At 46.9% G+C, this 24576-nt stretch overlaps 1 long non-coding RNA gene across 1 annotated transcript in view; it reads left to right on the forward strand.

Annotated features, from left to right (window-relative positions):
- Window positions 1–24330, forward strand: part of LOC141095758 (uncharacterized) — a 146152-nt gene extending 121822 nt beyond the window's left edge. Inside the window, exons 3-4 of the long non-coding RNA XR_012233467.1 lie at window positions 19598–19626; window positions 22499–24330. This is a non-coding gene — a long non-coding RNA (uncharacterized lncRNA). The remainder of the gene's footprint in view (window positions 1–19597; window positions 19627–22498) is intronic.
- The last annotated feature ends 246 nt before the right edge of the window (window positions 24331–24576 follow it).

Consider the following 24576-nt stretch of genomic DNA (forward strand, 5'->3'; position numbering starts at 1 on the left):
CAGGGAGTGGGGGCAGGTCTTTTGCTCTATACAGGGAGTGGGGGTGGGTCTTTTGCTCTATACAGGGAGTGGGGGCGGGTCTTTTGCTCTATACAGGGAGGGGGGCGGGTCTTTTGCTCTATACAGGAAGTAGGGGCAGGTCTTTTGCTCTATACAGGGAGTGGGGGCGGGTCTTTTGCTCTATACAGAGAGAGGGGGTGGGTCTTTTTCTCTATACAGGGAGTGGGGGGCGGGTCTTTTGCTCTATACAGGGAGTGGGGGCGGGTCTTTGTCTCTCTTCTCCTGGTCTACTGCCTCTCAGATGGCATACATTTATAACGTAGAGTCAGCTTTCAGCTGTGGGAAGGCACATCATAGGGATGGTGGCAGGAGCAATGCATTATGAGGTAAAGGAAGGTGCAGTACCTACAGTGCTGACAGAATGCTGAGGAATAGTGAAAGTGTTAATTGAATATTAGGGAGCATATTAGATTGCCATGTGCACCTAAAGCAGTTTTAACTTGTAGGTGACAAGGGTAGCACGTTCGTGCTTTTCTATAGGTTTTGTGTAAAAAGAGAAGATCACCTTGAGGCCAAAATAAACCCAATCTATTTAGTCAGTATTTTCATATGAGCATTCTGCACACGACACGTCCCACCTCAGCTTCCCGGACCCTAGTGAATACGTTTTGAAGTAAATCGGAGATGTGGCGGTTACCTAAAATTGAACATCAATCTAGTTCTAGTCCAATGTAAAGTAATGAGTTATGTCAGATACCAAGTGGGCTCTGCTACATCAGCGTATGTGACTGCGTAAAGCAGGACTGAGCCATAAACAAATTTCCACCCTCAATTTTTGTTTTTAATATCCTGGAAATCATAAAGGAGACGTGCGTTAGATCCAGGTCATTATGGGAGCAGATTGCTCTGAAATGCCGCTACATGAACCCTCCTGGCGATTGTTTCTATATACACATATACTATGGTTGCCGCTATTAGGATGCTAATATTATGTATGAAATGGAAGCTGAAACCCCGCTGTGCAAATACATCAATATCTCCGACTGTTCCCAGATTGACGTAAAATGTAGTACAGGATGAAATCTTTGTGTGTGATGGATGTGTGCGCGCCGTCTGTACATAGATGCAAATGTATCACTCAAAGCCGGGGAGCAATCATTCTGCACAGTTACCATCATTCCCAAGGACAGTGAGGATGTATCATGTGCGGAGCAGTTATGGAGACCCATGTAGGACGGCATACTCGGTCATCAAGTGACTATCGGCCTCTTTAAAGGACAGTTCTTCCATAAAAAAAAAAAATGTCCCAGGAAAGTCTTCAGTGCATTTCTCACATACAGGATATCATTTGAAAACGAAAAATAGTCAAAAATAAGCATATGTAAACTATAATAAATGCTGAAGAAAATAACTTCCATCCAAAAAGTAAGGCCAAGGCCTAACAGCAATAGGGAATGGAAATGCTCCCATTAGGAATAGACACAGAAAAAACGGAGCAGAGAACACCATCCAATAAAAAACATTAATTTATTGATTCAAATAATTGACAATACAAAAGTGTGCATACCAATAATGGCTTATATAGTAAAAAGGAAAAGGAGGGATACTAAGGCCAAAACAGAGGTACACATGGTGATCCTGTGACCAAGGGTTATAAAGTGTATAAAGCGACAATATGGTACAACATGGTAAGTCCCGGGCAAAGTACCCGTACAAGGTACGTTGAATGATTTTGAGAAAGCATTCAACGCAAAACGCGCGTCAGGGGTCACAGAGGGGCACATTGGCTTACTGGCGATCATGGGTAAGTGACATTATTTAGATACTGAAGGGCATTTGACTTGCTTAATGCTCTAGACAATATCCATTACACCTTGCACGGGTACTTTGCCCGGGACTTACCATGTTGTACCATATTGTCGCTTTATACACTTTATAACCCTTGGTCACAGGATCACCATGTGTACCTCTGTTTTGACCTTAGTATCCCTCCTTTTCCTTTTTACTATATAAGCCATTATTGGTATGCACACTTTTGTATTGTCAATTATTTGAATCAATAAATTAATGTTTTTTATTGGATGGTGTTCTCTGCTCCGTTTTTTCTGTGTCTATGCAGGATATCATTGTACAAGCTGTACCCTAAATATGTGCCTGGCCCTTGGAGCTCAACCCAATGATGAAGTATCTTGGCTCCAAAGACAGAAAACCTTCAATGAGGTCCTAGGAGGCTTTTTCTGTGCCGTGGAGATTTACCAACCCCTCCAGAATCCTAGAGGTCCCCCTTTTTTCTTCTAGGGCACTAACTATTGAGCTATAGAAAATCTCTGTAGCATTCTTCACAAGTGTGCCATTTTGGAGCTCGAATATGCCCCAAATTTGAGGATTTCTGAGAACTTTACAGGGGGGGGATCTTAAAGTCCACTGAATTGGGATACAAATTTTGTGAGTAAGTGTGTAGCGAAACTAGGGCAAGATTATAGGGAGTGCAGCAAGGGCAATTACGCAGAGGCGGTTCATGTTTTTTTGCCATACACATCAGTCATGGAGTCAAGTGACACCATCAGATGCCCAATGAACCCTGAAATATAGTTTTATTTTTTCAAAACGTCCCTACTTTCTGTGTCTGGGTGGATGTACCATAGGTGCAACCCATGCTTAGGCAAGGGGTCCACCACCTTAAACATATTGCGGAGTAGCCATAGGCTGCACAGGGGCTCTGATGCTAAACCAATGAATTAGCTTCTGGCTCTCAAATACCCCAGTAGAGAGCCAGTAATTGTGAGCCATGGGACTCCTCAGCTCCGTCTCTCACCTCAATCCCACAGACAGTAGGATAGCAGCTATTTATGAGGTATTCCCATGTCATGATATGATGGAATATCTCTGGGATTTACCATCACTTTATGACAAGGGGGGTTCCATCCTCTGAGAAAGAACGGAACGTAGAACTGTGTCAGCGGCTGTTTTTCCCTGCACAGCAGAACTCCTGACCAGCCGGTTCTGTGCTCAGAATTTCATCCAACCCCATTCCCAGATATCTCCTTTATCAGGATCGGTATGAATCCCAGAGATCAGACCCACCACCGATCATAGCATTGGGGTGCAGTACCCTAGCAATATGTCATCATTTAATTAGGTAGTAATAACTATTTAATGGCATTGTCAATTTTTCTACAACAGGTTCCAGGTTCCAGCCATCCAAAACCGTAGTGCTGCCAAGATCGCCTGCTGGCCTCCGAGCTTACACTTCCGGCTTGGACAATCACTTGATTCTAGTGTTGAGCGAACGTGCTCGGGTCGGGTGTTTTCCTGCACATGCTCCGGTGCTAACCGAGTATCTTCGGCGTGCTCGAAAAATATGTTTGAGTCCCCACGGCTGCATGTCTCGCGGCTATTCGACAGCCTCAACACATGCAGAGAATGCCAACAGCTGTGAAACATCCAGGCTCGAGGACTCGAACATATTATTTGAGCATGCCAAAGTCACTCGGGTAGCATCTGAGCATGACAACACCTTATCCGAGCACGTTCGCTCAACACTACTTGCCGCATCTATGTCCGCGCCTATGGTGGAGCAGCATTATATCAGCATTATAGTTTTACATTATGCAAGACACTGATAGAAAAATAGGTAGACAACTCTTTAAATGTCGTTTTCCACTTTCCAAAATGTGGTCCCCAAACAATTGGATACCTGTTAAAAAACAATTAAGATGGTTCTCACCCTCCCTTCTTCGAGCGCTGGTTCTCCTCCACTGCTCCAGTTTCTATGTTTGGGCTGCAGCAGTCCTGACTACAGTGGATGTCACCGCTGCAGCCAATCATTTTTTTATGTGGCTACATCTGCAGTGATGATCATGACTGCTGCAGCCAAAACCCAGAGACTGGAGTAGTTTCTGGAAGCCAGGGCTGGAATGGGGAAGTGTGACAACTATCGGAATTTTTTATTATTGAAACGTTTAGGGATTACTTTGTTAGAAAAAAAATGCAACCTCATGCGTAACTGTAAATGCACTGTTTGCGAATATGGTAAATCCACTTTTTACTTAATAAGGACATGCATTTTTACAAACTGCCGCCAATAGTAAACTAATGCCGCGCATGTGGCATAAAGTGCCCTGGGCACCCGTATTCCTGGAAAGCTGACCTTTAAAATCCTGCATCTGCGTCTTAACGGACAGATGTCCCAGATGCCGTTCCTTTTACTGTCCGCTGTCATCTATTCAGCGTTGCATCCTGATGATTGTATCCAGGGCATTGCAATGTATCTTCAAAGGGAACAGCAATTAATAACGCTCTGGCCTTCTGCCAACACGACGGCGGCGGCGGGCACCCACTGATTGGCACAGCTCATCTCCGGGCTCTTGAACCTCTTCCTACAGGTGAGCGGCTTTCTTCGCTGCGTTACAATGTGCGCCTCCATATTATGCAGATCACAATCCTAATTTTATCAGTGTGACTTCAGGAGTGACAGCTATTGCTCGCGGTCTCTTCCTTGGTAGATTTTCAATAAAGTGCAATAATTTTTTTTTCTTTCTTTCTTTTTTTGGAGTCATTTATTTTTCATCAGGCAATAAATAGAGACGCTTCAGCGCCGTATGCTACGACGAGATGAGATCCGAGCACGCAGGCAGCGACTTGTACGGAAGGTTTTTTTTTCATTAAAGGGGAGAAGAAATATTTTATGAGGTGTTAATATAACGGTAGCGATCTATTATCTGTTCTTACACGTTTCGTGGGATGAAACGCGTGTCACACCGAGCTGTCAAAATGAGTCTAAACTGAGTTTCCATTTAATTCTGGATGTGCGCAGAATAATGAGAAGGATGAATCAATATGGAAAGCGGATAAAATCTATAGAGATACAAAGATTTTATTGTCATTTGCATGTAGCCGTTCATCCAGCATCATTTCTTCTATCTGTCAGTAAAGGGTTTGTAGACTATTGCACCAGGTTTTGCATCGGTCCAATGCATTTAATATAAAGAAGAGCAACTTTCTATATGTCTTCATTACAAGTCTCGTAGTGATAATAGAATAGTGGGCGCACACCTATCAATCAGTGAAGTAAAGATATGCAAATGGGGTGCAAAACCTGGTCTCCATACAAACGTGAGAAAAGGAGAGAAAAGCTGTGACCAATAATGGTATGCACAACCACATAAGGCAAAAAAAAAAAAAAAAGTGTGATATTCACCCCCCCCCCTTTTCCTCTTATTGTGGACCCACATCTATACGGCTTTATTATAAGCCTCTTTTTGAGCTACTATTGTGACTGGGATTATCCTTATCCTTTTCATGGCTATTATGACTTTTTTCATTCACCTGCATTAGACCGTCAGTTACCAGGTTGTATACCTATTTCCTCTTGTGAATGCAAGAGAATCTTTTGGTATTTTGGTCTTTGGTGGTGTGCTTATATATTGGTTCATTTTATATAGATAATTGTTAGCCTTTTGTTCATATTACTATAGGTTATCACCATGGAACCTACACTCACGGCACGCCACATGCGGCCATATAACTTGGCATTATTGCTATAACGGCATATTTGTAATCATTGCTAGGACTTAGCATTGACACATGGTTTGCACATATGAATATCACACTTTTTTTTTTTTTTGCATTGTGTGCTGATTTCCATATGTACCTCTATGTATTAGTTAGCTCAACTATCATTGTTATTGATGGTGGATTTTCCTCAGATTCGATTCATACTAGGGGGTGTAGTTTGATTGCTATTTATCCATATTTTTAATTGGTTTTAATGTTTGGTCATGTTTGCGGTGCAATAAAGGTTTTTCTATTTTACATTGTGGTTGTGCATACCATTATTGGTCTCAGCTTTTCTCTCCTTTTCTTTCATTACAAGTCTCCTGATGGCTTGTGTATCCAGCTCCCATGCAGACCGATGTGTCTCCGTACAGACTACAACCACAGAATGTGTAGTCTGATCCTTGCAATCGTATTTTACAGTCTTTCTTCTGTATCCTTTTCTTTCTGTCTTAGGCCGGGATCAGACTGTCCATACCTTAAGCAAACCTGCCTACCTTCTTTTTCCCCCCGACGCAGAGAAGACACTCCGAAACAATATTTTCAAACAAAAAAAGACTTTATTAGCGAGTGATCAGTCACAACAATGCCAATCATTTAACACCCAACGTTGGAGGGGTAAGGTCGCAGCTTATCAGGTTAAACCAACCAAACTTCTTGTGGGGTTATGTCACCGGACTCCCGGCACATGTTACCCAGCCTTGTTTTCTTCCGCCAGCACTGCGACTTTCCATTAATAAAACCAAACCACCAAAATATACCACCAAAATAACAAAAAAGGGGAGGGAGGGTGGGCCGCTCTCGATCCTCAAGGTCAAAGAGGGAGGGATCCTGGGAACACACCAATTAATACCCCTTAAGAGGGGAGGAACAATCACCGGAGTAGCCATCTCCTGGCCAATGACAAACAAAAAACCCCTCAGGTAGGAACCACCCCTTATTAACCCGTTCCTTGCATCGCCAGAAAAAAAAGAAGGCGGCAGAAATCACTGTTAACCAGTTGCTGCCCAGTCAGGAGTACCCAGCAAATAAAGCCGGGCCCCCTCAGACTGTCCATACCTTAAGCAAACCTGCCTACCTTCTTTTTCCCCCCGACGCAGAGAAGACACTCCTAAACAATATTTTCAAACAAAAAAAGACCTTATTAGCGAGTGATCAGTCACAGCAACGCCAATCATTTAACACCCAACGTTGGAGGGGTAAGGTCGCAGCTTATCAGGTTAAACCAGCCAAACGTCTTGTGGGGTTATGTCACCGGACTCCCGGCACATGTTACCCAGCCTTGTTTTCTTCCGCCATGGAGTAGCGACCCTTAGCGAGCTACGACCCCCCACCAAAAGAAAAAATTGCCTACTCAATGCCGTCCTGTAAACCTGAAAGAAAAATGTCCAACCCCAACTCTGTCAAATGTACCCCATCCGGATGCAAAAACCTACCGCTATTACACTCTAATTGCCTGTGCCTAACTATGATCCCACCCTTAAAGTGAATAAAGCGAGATATGCGTTGGTTTGCTATTCTTCGTGCTCTTTCTATAGCTGCCCCATCTTGTGCCCCACGCCACACCAATCTGGGAATTATCTCCGACCAAACCATAACATGCTATTGGAATACACCCGGAAACTTATCCATATCCGCACACATCAACGTGTTAAGTTCAGACAACTGTATTGACCCTAAATCATTTCCCCCGGCATGCAATATCAGGATGACTGGAGATGCCGCTGCTCTGGCTATATTTACTGGGTCGCCCTCCCAGGGCTGCGGGGTTACTCGGTACCGGGCCGGTCTCAGAGGGTGGTGTGTCACAGCAGCGGTGACCCGGTCCGTGGCCCTGGGCGCCCAAGTAATGGCGGGATAATGCTTATGGTGGAATGTAGTTAATGGAATAGTTCGTGACGCCACCTGTGGTGTTCGGCAAGTGAGATGTTAGGCCGACGCTGCATGCAGATCCTCTGGGACTGGTGGTGTGTTGCAGCCAAATGGTGAAGCTCCCCACAGGTGGAGCTGTAGCCCCAGGGCAGAATAGGTGAAGTGACACTTAGATGGTGTAGTGTCCGGCGCAGGGGATGCAGCAGTGCCAAGCAGGCGGACGCAGGAAGGAATGGAGGACACCAGGGCATGTAGTTCCAAAGCTTTACTCACAGTCTGTAGTGCCCGCTTCCGTGCCGTGTCCTCCGGGTCAGGGACTCAGTCAACCTCCAGGCAAGATGGAATGCTCCCTTCCAACACTCCGCCAACTTATGTACCTTTTCTGAACGTCTCCTCTATAGCGCCTTTAAGTGTGAAGATCTCCTAGTACTGAGTCATACTGGAGTTCCTCCTATCAGATGTTCCCAAGAACTTGTACGGCAGACAGCTGTAGCCTGCTTCGGGGACTCCTTACTCCTGAGTCCCGGCTCTCTATCCGTGTTGCTGTTGTGCCCCCAAGTCTTAGATGGGAGTAGTGCATTTACAGCCCACTACTCCACCGGTGTCTGCTGCAGAACCATTAGTGTCCATACAACCTCGGGGACCGGGCCCCGGCCTTGCGCTTAGAACTTCTAGGCAGGGTTCTCTCCTAACCCACGTCCTCTGTGTTCCCTCTTCTCCTACGTTCCGTACTTGTCTTTCTTTCCTGTGGAAGCTCAAGCTTCAGTTCATTGTCTTTCTCTCTCTTTCCATTCCCGTGCCAGCTGACCTGGGTCACTCAGGCCTGCTGCAGCACTCCTTCCTCCATCCCTCTTCCAGGGATCTCCTTTCCTCACTCCTCTCTGAGTGACTTTCTCTGACTCTCCCGTCTGACTGACTGACCTCTAATCCTAAACCTTCCCACTCTTTTATGTATTCTCAACTCCACCCACCTCCCAGCACGTTTAGTGTTCCGAACAGGGAACCACCAAAGGTGCTCTGCTTCTCTCTAAGCAAGGAGCCGCAATGTGGTTTTGCTGAACTACTCTATTGTGCGGGGTGTGAGTGTTGGAGTGTGGTCAGGAGTTCCCACCTTACCTGGATGGTGGGGCACCACACCTTAGGAGAAGGTGCAGTACCTCTGTGGCGACTGAGCCTCAGGGGCGCCACATTTACCACCTCTAAAAGCACCCGTGCCCACCTCGAATACCTCTCCAATTTGCATCCAAATTGTAGAAACCAAGTTCCTCCCACCAGGGCGCATCTCTGCCCTCTGCTCGGCCCAAAAAAGTATGAATGTCCTAGAATCCAGACACTGGGTCTTGAATGACCTAAAAGAGAAAAAAAAATAAATACCCAAACTTATAACGTTAACAATTCTTGCCTAATGTAGCCGAAAAAATCAGAACGCCACCTGCCTATCCTCCTTATATCCTTATCACTAAGGCCCACCCGCACGAGCTGCTTCCGTCGCTGCGCCAATCCAAAATGAGTGCATACCAAATTCGCCCGGAGAAAGACCTAAAAAGAATATGATTCTACGCAGCAACGCAAGGAACTGAAACCTAGTTAATGGAAAACCGTCAGCGTGCACGAAAAACGAAGGACTGTTTGGTCTTAACTCAAAATACCGAGCCAGCAGCAAAATGGGACATACAGGGCCATGTATTGAGGATAAAGAAAACCATAACCCACTACCCGTGGAATCAGTCTTTGATCTCCTAATATGAATCCGAATACCTCCATTGCACCAGACTACGTCGTTATGCTGTAAACCACCAGCAGCGCGGCCAGACTGTGGCACCAGCTCACTGACACGCAAAGCCCCGAAAAACGCCACTCCAAAAGCTGCTGAAAACAATATTGCTTCAAAAAAACTGCATACTGCATGCGTGCTGCTGATAATTCTGGCCAAAAGTGAAAAAGAAATAGGCCTCCGGATCTGAATCGGAGTCCTCAATCTTTCCCACCCTTTTAAAGCTTGTCTAAGGACAAAATGCTTTGTGACATCTTCCCATCCACGAAGTTTAAAATGAAAAGCCAGACCTGATATCCTGTTCCTGGCAAGAGTTGACCACTATCATACAAATGTCAAACATAAGCGAAAGTCACCTCTAACCTCGCCTCCTTAGAAAAACCCACCGGTAATTCACCCACAAATCCCAACCACTCCTTCCACGCCTTACTATATGCATTCCACGTTGACGGATTTATTTACACCCTGACCATCGGCATCAGGATGTTTCCGGTATCTTCCAAATGTACTCTGGGCACCTCATTCCTTCCGGATTGGCATCTGGAGCGAGTTCTCGAAACTTCTGAAATTCAAAACGTGACAGTGAATCGGCAATAGCATTTTTTATACCTGGAACATGCCGAGCACGAAACCAAATATTAAGCTTCAGACATTCCAAAACTAAAAAATGAATCAACTTAATAACCGGAATGGAAGATGAAGATAAGTGATTCACCACATGAACCATGCTTTCGTTATCCGGCCAAAAACATCCTAGAATTTCGTAGCTGTTCCCCCCCATATACCCAATGCCACTGCCATTGGAAACAACTCCAAAAGAGTCAAATTTTTTGTCCATTCTTCTTCCACCCATTCTTCCGGACATCTTTCAGCACACCAATGATTTTTAAATATGACTCCAAATCCAACTGAACCAGACGCGTCCGAAAATAGCGACATCTCTTGGCACGACTTTTCCGCATCCTGAAAAAAGGTGACTCCATTATACTTACGCAAAAACCTCTTCCAGACCCTTAAATCTTCCAGTAAAGGGATGCCCAAACGAATCCTGTGATGAGCCCTCTTCACACCTCTAGTCGCCATCGCCAGACGCCTAGAAAAATCCTGCCCATAGGCATGACCCTACAGGCAAAAGCTAGCAAACCCAGCAAGGATTGCATTTGAACCAACGTGACTTTTTTTACAGACAGAAAACCTTCAATTAACCCCAAAAGTTTTGAGATCTTATCAAGAGGTAAATGAAAAACCATGCCGACTGTGTCAATTTCAATGCCCAAAAAAGAAAGGCATGTGACTGGACCGACCGTTTTTTCCTCATTCAAGGGAACCCAAAAAAAGGCCATGAGTTCCCGAAACTTATGCAAAATTTTACTACAATTGTCTGATTCTGCTGGACCTACAAACAAAAAATCATCTAAATAATGTGTCACCAACTGAGATCCAGTTTCAAGCTTTATAACCCATTCCAAAAAACTGCTAAATAACTCTAAATACCTGCACAAACAACCCATTGGGAGGCATGTATCATAATAATACGTCCCTTCCAAGTAACATCCCAATAAATGATGGCAATCCGGGTGCACTGGTAACAAACGGAAAGCAGACGAAATGTCTGACTTTGCCAATAACGATCCACGCCCAACTTGCCGCAACAGAACCACCGCCTGATCAAAAGAAGCATATACAACCGAAGACTCCTCTGAACTAATGCCATCATTAACAGATGAACCTTTTGGGTGCGATAAATGATGAATCAGCCTGAACTCCCCCGGCTCCTTTTTGGGAACAATCCCGAGAGGGGAGACCCTAAGATTAGGAAAAGGAGGGGAAGCAAAAGGTCCCAACATGCAGCCCAGCGCAACCTCCTCTATTTTTTTTTTAACAAAACTGCCCGGAAACTCCTTGGCTGACTTCAAATTCAACTTTTCAACAATCTGAACGGGATGAAGAAACCATCTTTGAAACCACATCTCAACTGCTCAGCGGCCACTTTATTTGGGTACCTGCTTAACCATTGTTCCATCACGTTGATTTTCACCGGAGTCCTTAGTTTCTTGTTGTGATGCTGCTCTAGCACTACCTCCTTTCGCGTTAATCCGCAAACACTTTGCGGCTGCATGCGAACCCCCGCATGATGAGCACTCATGCTTGTATTTGCATAGACCATAGAACCTGCAGTGACCTTCATTAAACAACCAGCAAGTGCCTGGCCTTCGGACTGAGATTGGCCCCAAGCCGGTTTGTTGGCCCGGGGCCCCCGCTTGAAAGGGGTGACTATTCCTCTGTGACATCATGAGATGCAACCAAGAATCCGTGGCTTTAATGCCCCAACCCAAATGCGGGTTGACGGCAAGCCGCCGCCGAAAATCCTCATCATATCTCCACCACGCTGTCCCCCCATGTGTCTTTTAAGAATTGTAAATGGTATCCATATAAAGGAACAATTCCGAACAACGCTCAGGATGCTTTTCTCCATGACACAACCGAACACAAAAAAGGCTTGCAGCCAATTATTTATAGCTTTTGCCACCTTCGGCCGCCTTTCATAAGGCCTGTCATTCTGACGCCGCTCCCGATCCACAGTGCTTTGATCAACGTCCCAGCGACGATACCGCTGACAGGATTCTCTCCTCTTCAACATTCCCCCTCCCCTCACTGATACAGCCGCGCGGCTCACCCGAGCCACACCGCGCATCCGACCATGCTGAGGAGAAGCAGGGCTCCACCGCTCCCGAAGGAGGGGGCTTCGCCCAGACCTCCGACCACCCTTTTCACCCTTATCTCCCCCTGAACTAAGCGCTGCCCCTTGTCGCCCCTCAGGCTCCTGTATAAGAGCCTTTAACCAACCCACGCCCTCCCTGTTAACCCTCTCACAGATTGCAGCGTCCAAATCTGCCATCCTTGCTTCCTCCTCACGGACCGTTCCGCTCTCGATCCTAAAGGTCAAAGAGGGAGGGATCCGGGGAACACACCAATTAATACCCCTTAAGAGGGGAGGAACAATCACCGGAGTAGCCATCTCCTGGCCAATGACAAGCGGAAAACCCCTCAGGTAGGAACCACCCCTTATTAACCCGTTCCTTGCGTCCCCAGAAAAAAATGAAGGCGGCAGAAATCACCGTTAACCAGTTGCTGCCCAGTCAGGGGTACCCAGCAAATAAAGCCGGGCCCCCTCACACTACCATGTGTGACGCGATAAACTCACACGAGTCTCTCGCATCAACACCCGGCACTCAGGACCGGAGCTGCTGCATAGAAATACATGCAGCCGCAGCTACGGTCCAGAGTGCCGGTGGCAGCACCGGGTGTTGATGCGAGAGACTCGTATGAGTTTCTTGCTTCACACACAGTAGTGTGATCCCAGCCTTAGAGTTGTTCCGGCATCATTGTTGAGGTCTGTTTATAATGGCATTAGCTCATATTTCTCCGAGAAAGTTCAGAAGGCTTCCTAAAAAAGGCAGGACTTACTAAGCTCCCGGATGGGCCGGCAGTAGTGATGAGCAAGCGTGCTTGCCTAACAAACAGGAAATCCCTGCATGTGTTGCGGCTGCTGAAAAACCTCGAAAGATGCAGCGTTGACGATTCGAGAATTTTTATCTAGCACACTGAAAATACTGGCATATAACTGGATTGGGGAATGCGTAGCGATGCACTAAGGTGGGCAAACTTATCGGGGGGCTGGGGAAGGGTGTGGTCAGGCACAAAGGAGGGCTGTGGAAATAGTGATCTCACACATAGGTGGGCAGTGGAAGCAGTGATCCGGCATATTAAAGGGCTGAGGAAGGAGTTATTTGGCACATTGGTTGTCTTAAGGAGTGATGTGGCCTGACACATAGTATGGCTGAAAAAGGAGAGGTCTGGGGCATCGGAGAGCTGAGGAATCGGTGATTTGTGACATGGAAGAGATGAGGAAAGAGTGGTTTGGGACAAAGGAGAGATGAGGTAGGAGTAATCCGGGATATAGAAGAGGTGAGGAATGAATGGTCAGGGACATTTGAAGCACAGCTTGCAACCGTCCTGGATTCAGCGTGACTGTCCCGATTTGAGTGGTCAGTCCTGTGTGGTACTTGCAGGTACGCAGGATGCAGTTACGAGTCACGAGACGGTTTGGTGCTTTTTATAATAACGTTTATCCTCAGTCACAGCCTGACCCACAAAAAGGGGTAACAAGGGTTGCCCTCGCAGGGGCTCTATACAAGCAAACACAAACGGGATAGAACACGACCACATCCGGCAATAGCCGGTCACTATAGGGCCGCGGGATGGCCGACTACGGGTCCTTAATTATATAGTCAACTTAGCCGTCCAGACGTCCCTCGCCGTTCGGGAGGGTGGTCTTTCGGCGTAGCAGTCGCTGGGCCCAGTTGCTGAAGCATTGACAAAGTCTTCGAGCGCTCCGGCGCTCTGATGACACTGGAGCACCACAGGCCCTGGCGGAGTCCTTGGACAGATGGGCTGCAGCCCCCGGACTGGGGCAAGCGGCAGCGATGTGGGGTGGCGAGGGGCAGGCCTCCTGCACAGCTAACAGCTGCGTCGGGGAATCCGCGGCAAGCAGAGGCTTGGCCCCTGCCGCGGACCGGGACAGTGGTGGCCGCCGATGGCACTGGACTTGCCGCAACCACGGGTGAGGGCAGATCGGCTGTGGGTGGCGGGAGACAGGCCACAGCCGCTGGCTGGAGTGAGGCGGCAGCAGCCGCTGGGGTCCGCGGGCAGGCCGCAGCCGCGGGCAGGAGCTAGGCAGCAACAGCCGCTGGTGACCGCAGGCCGCAGCCACGCAGGGCAGCGGTTCTCGGACGGTCATCTCGGCGCCGTCCCACTGATGTCCAGGGGAAGTATCTCTCCTGTCTCTGGCCTCCTTCCTGGCTCGGGTGAGTCGCTCTGGCTCTCAGTCACTCCCACGATCTCCAGCTCCTTCTGTCTCGTTCTGTTGACTCACTGTGGCTCATGTTCCCCGCCCCTTTTATATTGGCTCCTCCCCCAGTCCACCTGTCAGTCTCCACGGTCCGTCCCTGAACTCTGTCCCCCGGAAACAGTTTCCCCCGGAACTCAGGTGACGGTCCCCTTGGTTCCGACCCAAACACTCGATGGGGACCCTCTCTCCCATACTTGAGCCCCGTCAAGTCGGAGTTTTTGTCCCAACTTCTGATACCTCTCTCCAGTGTCTTCGTTGCTCTGCAGCTCCTCTCTGAGGGTGCTGATGCTTCTGTCTACTCAGTGCATAAATTAAGTTATACATTCCATTCTTTTTCTCCTGTGATCAGCTCTCATTGGGACGTTCTCACGTCTCCATGTTCACGAGCTGCGGCTCTACCAATGTGCCACAGCTTATAATGATGTAGATAGAATTATGTAATCTTGACCTCTATTGCAGGCAGTAAACCCAGGAGCAAATTATACATACACAGTTTGGGGAAAGCATTTATGCAGGGGGCATTTATGCACACTTTATCGAAGTACAGTTTATCAAAGTACTGGCAGTTATAACATGGATGAATGTGACACGCATCTCTATTCTCTTCATACAGGTAACCAGCTTTTCCAATCTCTGCTCTGAATCCACTCCTGTGTCTCCATTCAATGTCAGCAATCAGTTAATCCTGAATGCTATCTCTGTGTTTTCAACTCTGCAAGCTTATATCTGGTAACCAGCTTTTCCAATCTCTGCTCTGAATCCACTCCTGTGTCTACATTCAATGTCAGCAAGCAGTTAATCCTGAATGCTATCTCTGTGTTTTCAACTCTGCAAGCTTATATCTGGTAACCAGCTTTTCCAATCTCTGCTCTGAATCCACTCCTGTGTCTCCATTCAATGTCAGCAAGCAGTTAATCCTGAATGCTATCTCTGTGTTTTCAACTCTGCAAGCTTATATCTGGTAACCAGCTTTTCCAATCTCTGCTCTGAATCCACTCCTGTGTCTCCATTCAATGTCAGCAAGCAGTTAATCCTGAATGCTATCTCTGTGTTTTCAACTCTGCAAGCTTATATCTGGTAACCAGCTTTTCCAATCTCTGCTCTGAATCCACTCCTGTGTCTCCATTCAATGTCAGCAAGCAGTTAATCCTGAATGCTATCTCTGTGTTTTCAACTCTGCAAGCTTATATCTGGTAACCAGCTTTTCCAATCTCTGCTCTGAATCCACTCCTGTGTCTCCATTCAATGTCAGCAAGCAGTTAATCCTGAATGCTATCTCTGTGTTTTCAACTCTGCAAGCTTATATCTGGTAACCAGCTTTTCCAATCTCTGCTCTGAATCCACTCCTGTGTCTCCATTCAATGTCAGCAAGCAGTTAATCCTGAATGCTATCTCTGTGTTTTCAACTCTGCAAGCTTCTATATGGTATATAGTTTTTTCAACTTACTCTGCTTGTCACCTTATGTTGTGAGGTCAAGAAACTTTTCAAAGTGCTTTATGATCCATGTAGTGCTGGACATGTGTTTATTTGACCACAACATTTTATTGGGTCCTGGTGTCTCAATTTAGTGTGATTGATTAACGAGAAGAGAGAGAGCCAACAAAAAAAAAAAACTTAGCCTTAACCTCCTATATATTCAGACATAGTTTGGGGAAAGCATTTATGCAGGGGGCATTTATGCACACTTTATCGAAGTACAGTTTATCAAAGTACTGGCAGTCATAACATGGCAGTTAGACAGGGCAGGAGACAGGTAAGCCATTTATATACATCTACTGCCTTTACATTTGGAGCACATCAAATATATACCATATGCATTTGTGTAATTTTTATCCTGGCCGCTGCATTCACACACATCCACCGCCCTGGCATTAACTCTCTACACTCCATCCATATTGGCCCCTCGCTTCTTTCCTCTCCTATGTATAGCACTCACGCTCTTTTCACGTTGTTAAATTGCACAGATCCAGTCAGTCCCACCATTCAACATCAGAGACGCTCTCACAAATCACTTAACCATCTGCTCACTCTTTCTATCCTCCTTCTCCTAGTCGCAGGACACATTGCTCCCAACCCTGGTCCCCCATGTTATAGAAAGTCAAACCCCCCGACTGCTACACTCAGAAACCCCTCTAATCTTATTAATATTCCCTGCATGCCATCTGTCTCTCTTAATTGTGCACTTTGGAACTCTCGCTCAGTGTGTAACAAACTCTCCTTCATCCATGACTACTTCCTTTCTAATTCTCTTAACCTCCTGGCTCTTACTGAAACCTGGATCCAGCAGTCAGACACTACCGCTGCTGCTGCTCTTTCATACGGGGGGCTACACTTCTCTCATACCCCAAGATCAGACAATAGAGCTGGTGGAGGCGTTGGTCTGCTCCTATCACCAAAATGTACCTTTCAGGTTATCCCTCAAGTACCTTCACTTGTCTTCCCTTCTTTTGAGGTCCATGCCGTCAGACTCTACACCCCCTTCTCCATGCGAGTGGCGGTGGTATATCGTCCTCCCGGCCCCTCCCATCAGTTCCTGGATCATTTTGCCACTTGGCTTCCGCATTTTCTCTCCTGTGACATCTCTACCCTCATCATGGGAGATTTCAACATCCCCATTGCTCTTCCCCTCTCACCATCTGCTACTCACCTTTTATCTCTAACCTCCTCATTTGGCCTTTCGCAGCTTACTAATTCTCCAACGCATGAAGACGGAAACTCCCTCGACTTGGTCTTCTCTCGGCTTTGTGCAGTGGATGATTTTGCAAACTCCCCTCTCCCGCTCTCTGACCACAATCTTCTTTCATTCTCTATTAAGAAATGCCAAGCTGCTCAGGTCACCCCCACTGTCCAGACTTATAGAAACACACAGGCCATTAACACCCAGAAACTTATAAAGAACTTGCAGTCTTCATTGGCCCCTATCTCCTCCCTCTCATGTCCTGATTCTGCATTGAAGCATTACAATGAAACACTTCAAAGTGCCCTGGATGAATTTGCACCCCCTATAAATAGAACACCACAACGCAGACGGCGACAACCCTGGCACACGGTGCAAACACGTTTCCTGCAGCGGTGCTCCAGGTGTGCCAAACGTCTGTGGAGAAAATCCAATCTACATGAAGATTTCATCCATTTTAAGTTTATGCTTAGAACATACAACACTGCCCTTCACCTCTCCAAACAAACCTATTTCAACACCCTCATCACCTCACTGTCCAATAACCCGAAACGTCTCTTTGACACTTTTCATTCTCTACTCAATCCAAGAGTACAGGCCCCAACCACGGAGCTCCGAGCTGACAATCTGGCCAATTACTTCAAAGAAAAAATTGACCATATTCGACAGGAAATTATCTCCCAGTCACCTCATACCATGCACTGTCCTCCCTCCCCCACTGCATCTAACTCACTCTCTGATTTTGAACCAGTCACAGAAGAAGAAGTAAGCAGGCTCCTTGCATCTTCTCGCCCAACTACTTGCACCAGTGACCCATTTCCGTCACATCTCCTCCAGTCCCTTTGCCCTGCTGTCACCCCTCACCTAACTAAAATATTTAACCTCTCTCTCTCTTCTGGTATTTTTCCCTCCTCATTTAAGCATGCCATCATACATCCACTACTTAAAAAACCATCCCTCGACCAAAACTGTGCCGCTAACTATAGACCTGTCTCTAATCTTCCCTTCATCTCTAAACTCCTGGAACGCCTGGTCCACTCCCATCTTATCCGCTATCTCTCAGAAAACTCTGTTCTCGACCCTCTCCAATCCGGTTTCCGCTCTTTACACTCCACTGAAACTGCCCTCACTAAAGTCTCTAATGATCTGCTAACAGCTAAATCAAATGGTCATTACTCCATGCTAATTCTCTTGGATCTCTCTGCAGCATTCGACACTGTGGATCACCAGCTCCTCCTCACTATGCTCCGTTCCATTGGCCTCAAGGACACCGTTCTCTCCTGGTTCTCCTCCTATCTCTCCGACCGCTCCTTTACTGTATCTTTTGCCGGTTCCTCCTCCTCTCACCTTCCCCTTACTGTTGGGGTCCCCCAAGGATCGGTTCTAGGCCCCCTCCTCTTCTCCTTGTACACTGCCCCTATTGGTCAAACAATCAGTAGATTTGGTTTCCAGTACCATCTCTATGCTGATGACACCCAATTATACGCTTCTTCTCCTGACATCACGCCAGCCTTTCTAGAAAACACCGGCGATTGTCTAAACGCTGTGTCTAATATCATGTCCTCACTATATCTGAAACTGAACCTGTCAAAGACTGAACTTCTGGTGTTTCCTCCCGCTACTAATGTACCTATACCCAACATTGCTATTTCTGTGTGTGGTTCCACTATTACTCCCCAGCAACATGCCCGCTGTCTTGGGGTCATACTTGATTCCGAGCTTTCCTTTGCCCCCCACATTCGATCACTGGCTCGCTCTTGTCATCTGCACCTCAAAAACATTTCTAGAATTCAACCTTTTCTTACTTTTGACTCTGCAAAAACTCTTACTGTTTCTCTTATTCATTCTCGTCTCGACTATTGTAACTCTCTTCTAATCGGCCTCCCTCTTACCAAACTCTCCCCTCTCCAATCTGTCTTGAATGCTGCAGCCAGGATCATATTCCTCACCAATCGTTACACCGATGCCTCTACCTTGTGCCAGTCATTACACTGGCTACCCATCCACTCCAGAATTCAGTATAAACTTATTACCCTCACCCACAAAGCCCTCCATGGCTCAGCACCACCCTACATCTCCTCCCTTGTTTCAGTATACCACCCTACCCGCGCCCTCCGTTCTGCTGATGACCTGAGGTTAGTATCCTCAATAGTCAGAACCTCCCACTCCCGTCTCCAAGACTTTACACGTGCCGCGCCAATTCTTTGGAATGCACTTCCCAGGTCAATACGATTAGTCCCCAATCCCCACAATTTTAAGCGTGTCCTGAAAACGCATTTATTCAGACTGGCCTATCGCCTCAACACATTAACCTAATCTATCCCTGTGTGGCACAGCCAAAAGTTTTACCCTAACCAGGTTCCCCGCATCATGTTCCCACATGCTTTATGCATCCATTAGCCCTCTGTGTCTGTACTGTCAAACACTTAACATTATGGCTGGTCCTTACAATCAGGGCAACTGTTACCACCCACCTTTCGTGTCTCCCTCTTTCCTCATAGACTGTAAGCTTGCGAGCAGGGCCCTCATTCCTCTTGGTATCTGTTATGATCTATGTGATTATTGTTATGCTGTAATGTCTATTGTCTGAAATGTAAAGTGCTGCGGAATATTTCGGCGCTATAAAAATAAAATTTATTATTATTATTATTATTATTATACATGTCCATAGAAGTACATTGTATATATAACACTGTATTTCTATGGTCCATGTATACTGAAGTGAACAAGATTTTTTTATCTTATAAAAGGAGTAAAAATATTAAGCAGCAATTACAAAAATATCATTTTCTCTATTTTCCCCAGGTCTTGAATGCACAAACTCAACTTTACAGGTAGGAGCTTAAGTTACTGAGCCACAAGCTCTGATGATGTAATGGGGAGAATTTGGGGCACTTAAATGGAATCTGTCACCCTTTTTTTGGCCTTTCAGCTGCCGGCATAGACATCGGGGGCTTATCTACAGCATTCTGTAATGCATTCTGTAATGCTGTAGATAAGCCCCCGATGTAATCTGAAAGAGAAGAAAAACACGTTATATTATACTCACTGAGGTGGCCGGTCCGGTCCGATGGGTGTTGCCGTCCCGTCCGGCGCCTCCCTTCTTTATGCGATGACGTCCTCTTCTCCCGTCCTGTAATGGCTCCGGCGCAGGCGCATTGCTCTGCCCTGTTGAAGGCAGAGCAGAGTCCTGCAGTGCGCAGGCATCGAGAGAGGTCTGGCGCCTGCGCACTGCAGAATTCTGCTCTGCCCTCAACAGGGCAGAGCAATGCGCCTGCACCGGAGCCATTGCAGGACGGGAGAAGAGGACGTCATCGCATGAAGAAGGGAGACGCCGGACGGGACGGCGACACCAATCGGACCGGACCGCCCACCTCAGTGAATATAATATAACGTATTTTCTTCTCTTTCAGGTTACATCGGGGGCTTATCTACAGCATTACAGAATGCTGTAGATAAGCCTCCGATGTCTATGCCGGCAGCTGCAAGGCCAAGAAAAGGGTGACAGATCCCCTTTAATCTGTACTTCAGGCCCTGACTCTATAGGCAGATTATACTGATACATAGAGATACATTGTGTTTAGCAGTTGATTTCTATGTATTTTTTATTCTAGAGGGAGAATAAGAATTCTTTTCATCCTAAAAAATTACAAAAAAAATAATAAAGAATAACACTTGATAATGAAAACATTATTGTCATTTTAATGCATTGTTTTACATAATAAACATCACAAATCAGCAAATAACATAGGAGAGATGAGGAAGGAGTGCTCTGGGACACAGGAGAGATGTGGAGGGAGTGCTCTGGGACACAGGAGAGATGAGGAGGGAGTGCTCTGGGACACAGGAGAGATGTGGAGGGAGTGCTCTGGGACACAGGAGAGATGAGGAGGGAGTGCTCTGGGACACAGGAGAGATGAGGAAGGAGTGCTCTGGGACACAGGAGAGATGAGGAAGGAGTGCTCTGGGACACAGGAGAGATGAGGAAGGAGTGCTCTGGGACACAGGAGAGATGAGGAGGGAGTGCTCTGGGACACAGGAGAGATGAGGAGGGAGTTCTCTGGGACACAGGAGAGATGAGGAGGGAGTGCTCTGGGACACAGGAGAGATGAGGAGGGAGTGCTCTGGGACACAGGAGAGATGAGGAGGGAGTGCTCTGGGACACAGGAGAGATGAGGAGGGAGTGCTCTGGGACACAGGAGAGATGAGGAGGGAGTGCTCTGGGACACAGGAGAGATGAGGAAGGAGTGCTCTGGGACACAGGAGAGATGAGGAGGGAGTGCTCTGGGACACAGGAGAGATGAGGAGGGAGTGCTCTGGGACACAGGAGAGATGAGGAAGGAGTGCTCTGGGACACAGGAGAGATGAGGAAGGAGTGCTCTGGGACACAGGAGAGATGTGGAGGGAGTGCTCTGGGACACAGGAGAGATGAGGAAGGAGTGCTCTGGGACACAGGAGAGATGATGAGGGAGTGCTCTGGGACACAGGAGAGATGAGGAGGGAGTGCTCTGGGACACAGGAGAGATGAGGAGGGAGTGCTCTGGGACACAGGAGAGATGAGGAGGGAGTGCTCTGGGACACAGGAGAGATGAGGAGGGAGTGCTCTGGGACACAGGAGAGATGAGGAGGGAGTGCTCTGGGACACAGGAGAGATGAGGAGGGAGTGCTCTGGGACACAGGAGAGATGAGGAGGGAGTGCTCTGGGACACAGGAGAGATGAGGAGGGAGTGCTCTGGGACACAGGAGAGATGAGGAGGGAGTGCTCTGGGACACAGGAGAGATGATGAGGGAGTGCTCTGGGACACAGGAGAGATGTGGAGGGAGTGCTCTGGGACACAGGAGAGATGAGGAAGGAGTGCTCTGGGACACAGGAGAGATGAGGAAGGAGTGCTCTGGGACACAGGAGAGATGAGGAGGGAGTGCTCTGGGACACAGGAGAGATGATGAGGGAGTGCTCTGGGACACAGGAGAGATGAGGAGGGAGTGCTCTGGGACACAGGAGAGATGAGGAGGGAGTGCTCTGGGACACAGGAGAGATGAGGAGGGAGTGCTCTGGGACACAGGAGAGATGAGGAGGGAGTGCTCTGGGACACAGGAGAGATGAGGAGGGAGTGCTCTGGGACACAGGAGAGATGAGGAGGGAGTGCTCTGGGACACAGGAGAGATGAGGAGGGAGTGCTCTGGGACACAGGAGAGATGAGGAGGGAGTGCTCTGGGACACAGGAGAGATGAGGAGGGAGTGCTCTGGGACACAGGAGAGATGAGGAGGGAGTGCTCTGGGACACAGGAGAGATGAGGAGGGAGTGCTCTGGGACACAGGAGAGATGAGGAGGGAGTGCTCTGGGACACAGGAGAGATGAGGAGGGAGTGCTCTGGGACACAGGAGAGATGAGGAGGGAGTGCTCTGGGACATATAAGAGCTGAAGAGGAAGTGGTATTTTACATAAGATGGCTGGGATAGGCATGATCTAGCACATACTTAAGTGATAAGTGTCTGGGGCTTACATAGTGATATGACCTATCCTTGCATAGAGAAAACCAAAAACAAAAAAACAAATATCCTAAAATAAAAGATAATAAAGATATTTTGTTTTTGGTTTTTGGTTTTCTCTGTGTAAAGGTCATGTGTTTATATGCATTTACATTTTGCATACACATTAATTTACTTTTCAGCTCAGACCTAGTTTTTCATCTATCCTTGCATAGGTCATCAATGAGTTTGGTTGGGATCCACCACCCGGCAGATCCACTATCTGACCTCTGCTCGGACAGTGGCTGGATGCAAACATTATACAGAGTGGATCACAGCACCTCTGTACACTGTTCAGTGACCACAGCGAAGTGAAGAAGTCACAAATATCTGAGAAGAATGACAAGGGTCCATTATAAACCTATCTGGAAAAGCAGATTACTCATTAGGAACTTCAGGGGCCGGTAGTGAGAGCGTCCAGTGCCAGCTGATTCCATGGAATACATGAGTATGTAGAGGCTGGTATATTTTACTATATCTAACGTGCAGGGGCGTAACTACTGTAGCTGAACACAGGTTCTAAGCCTTAGGAGCCCAAGAGGTCCCTTTGGCCTATATGAAAAGGCCAATAATATTAAAGACTTGCAATAATTGGGGGCCCCATTGGAGCTTCTGCATTGTGGCCCATGAGCTTCAAGTTACGTCACTGCTAACGTGGCCCTTCTTTATACCAGCTTCATATGCCTTTCTACTGTCCTGCTAGCTTTTTTGAGTTATTTTTTAATTGGTATATAGTGTAAACATTTTCTGCAATCGTGTACGGAGATCGTCACCATTCACTGCACAATAGAGAGGACGCATTGGCCGGAAATGTTAGCAGATTAAATTCCAGCTGTAAAATTCAGAACCTAAACTCTGCAGTTTGGAAGCAATTGTCAAAGCAAATTAAATCAGAATGCGAAATGGTCGTCCAAGCAAAGCTCATTAAAATCTTCATTATGCAGCTGTTGCCCAGTAAATGGAGCTGGCCGGTGGATCCAGCAAGATGCATGTGCCCATATTACTATCATTAGCGGAGCGATATCTGCACTAGTAATGTAAGGGCGTATAGATGTAGATGTAGTCCTCCAAAGTGTAAAACTTGTGTCATATAATGTGATTACTGAGAATAATTTACCAGATGAGAGGCCGGCGCTGCCAACAGTCTACTGCGCTGTGAAATGAATACTTCACATTAATACCCAATGGTTCAATGGAGATAAATGCCGATCCAACAGCAGAGACGTCTGGAGGTATCACTGCCTCACACCATTTCATTCACTTACTATTCAATGCTGCAAATGTGGTAAGGGGCCGGGATTGGGGGGTGGACCACTGCTTACCCTGTCCGGATGACACAGACACCAGGCAATGCAAGAACGAGGCGGAGACAGATTTCAATAGTGACAGTTCCGGATTTATTCGTCGTCCTCCTGACGAACACAACCACGCACCGCAGCCTCCTTACAGTTCTCTGTCTCCAGGCCCGGGTACCTGCACCTTGCTCCAGTCGAAGTAACGTCCCTCGCGGATCTTGCACTGGGGCTGTCCTAGACCAATCTACCGCCAGCGCTTCAGCTGCCCGAGGTCGTCGTCCAGTCGGTACCCCCAGGGCCTCGTCTGTCCTGCGGTCCGTTGGGTCAGATCCACCCCCCCTTCTCTCTCTTCTTTTTGTCCCTTTTTTTCTTATTTTACTTCCTTTCTTTCGCTCTACAGTTTGGAAAAAAGTAGTTTTCTCATTTTGGCTCTCATAGTTGTGGTCTACCTATGATGTCAATTACAGGCCTCTCTCATCTTTTGAAGTGAGAGAACTTGCACAATTTGTGGCTGACTAAATACATTTTTTTCTCCACTGTATCTTCCTTTCCTTTTCACTCTTTCTTTCTCTCTCTGTCTCTTTCTCACTCTCATTTTTTCATTCTCTTTCTCTCTTAATTTCTCCGTCTTTGTTTCTTTCTGTCTGTCTCCCTCGTCCTCTCCGTCTTTTGCTCTCTCTTTCTCTATCTCTCTTTTCTCTCTTTCTTTCTCTTATGCACTTTTTCTCTTTCTCCTTTTTGTTAGTTTCTCTTACTTTTTTTATTAAACCTGTCCTTCTTACCTTTCCTTTATTTTATTTATTCTTCCCTCTTTTTCTCTCTCACTTTCGTTTATTCTTTCCTTTGCTCTATTACTTTTCTCCCTTTTTCTCTCTCTTTTTCCTTCTCTTTCTCTTGCTATTTCTCTCTTTTATTCAGTCTGTAATTTCCCTTGCTCTATTATTTATTCTCTCCCTCTC

The sequence above is a fragment of the Dendrobates tinctorius genome, unplaced genomic scaffold (assembly GCF_039654945.1).
Source record: "Dendrobates tinctorius isolate UK_male_01 unplaced genomic scaffold, ASM3965494v1 ptg000070l, whole genome shotgun sequence".
In the NCBI taxonomy this organism is placed as follows: Eukaryota; Metazoa; Chordata; class Amphibia; order Anura; family Dendrobatidae; genus Dendrobates; species Dendrobates tinctorius.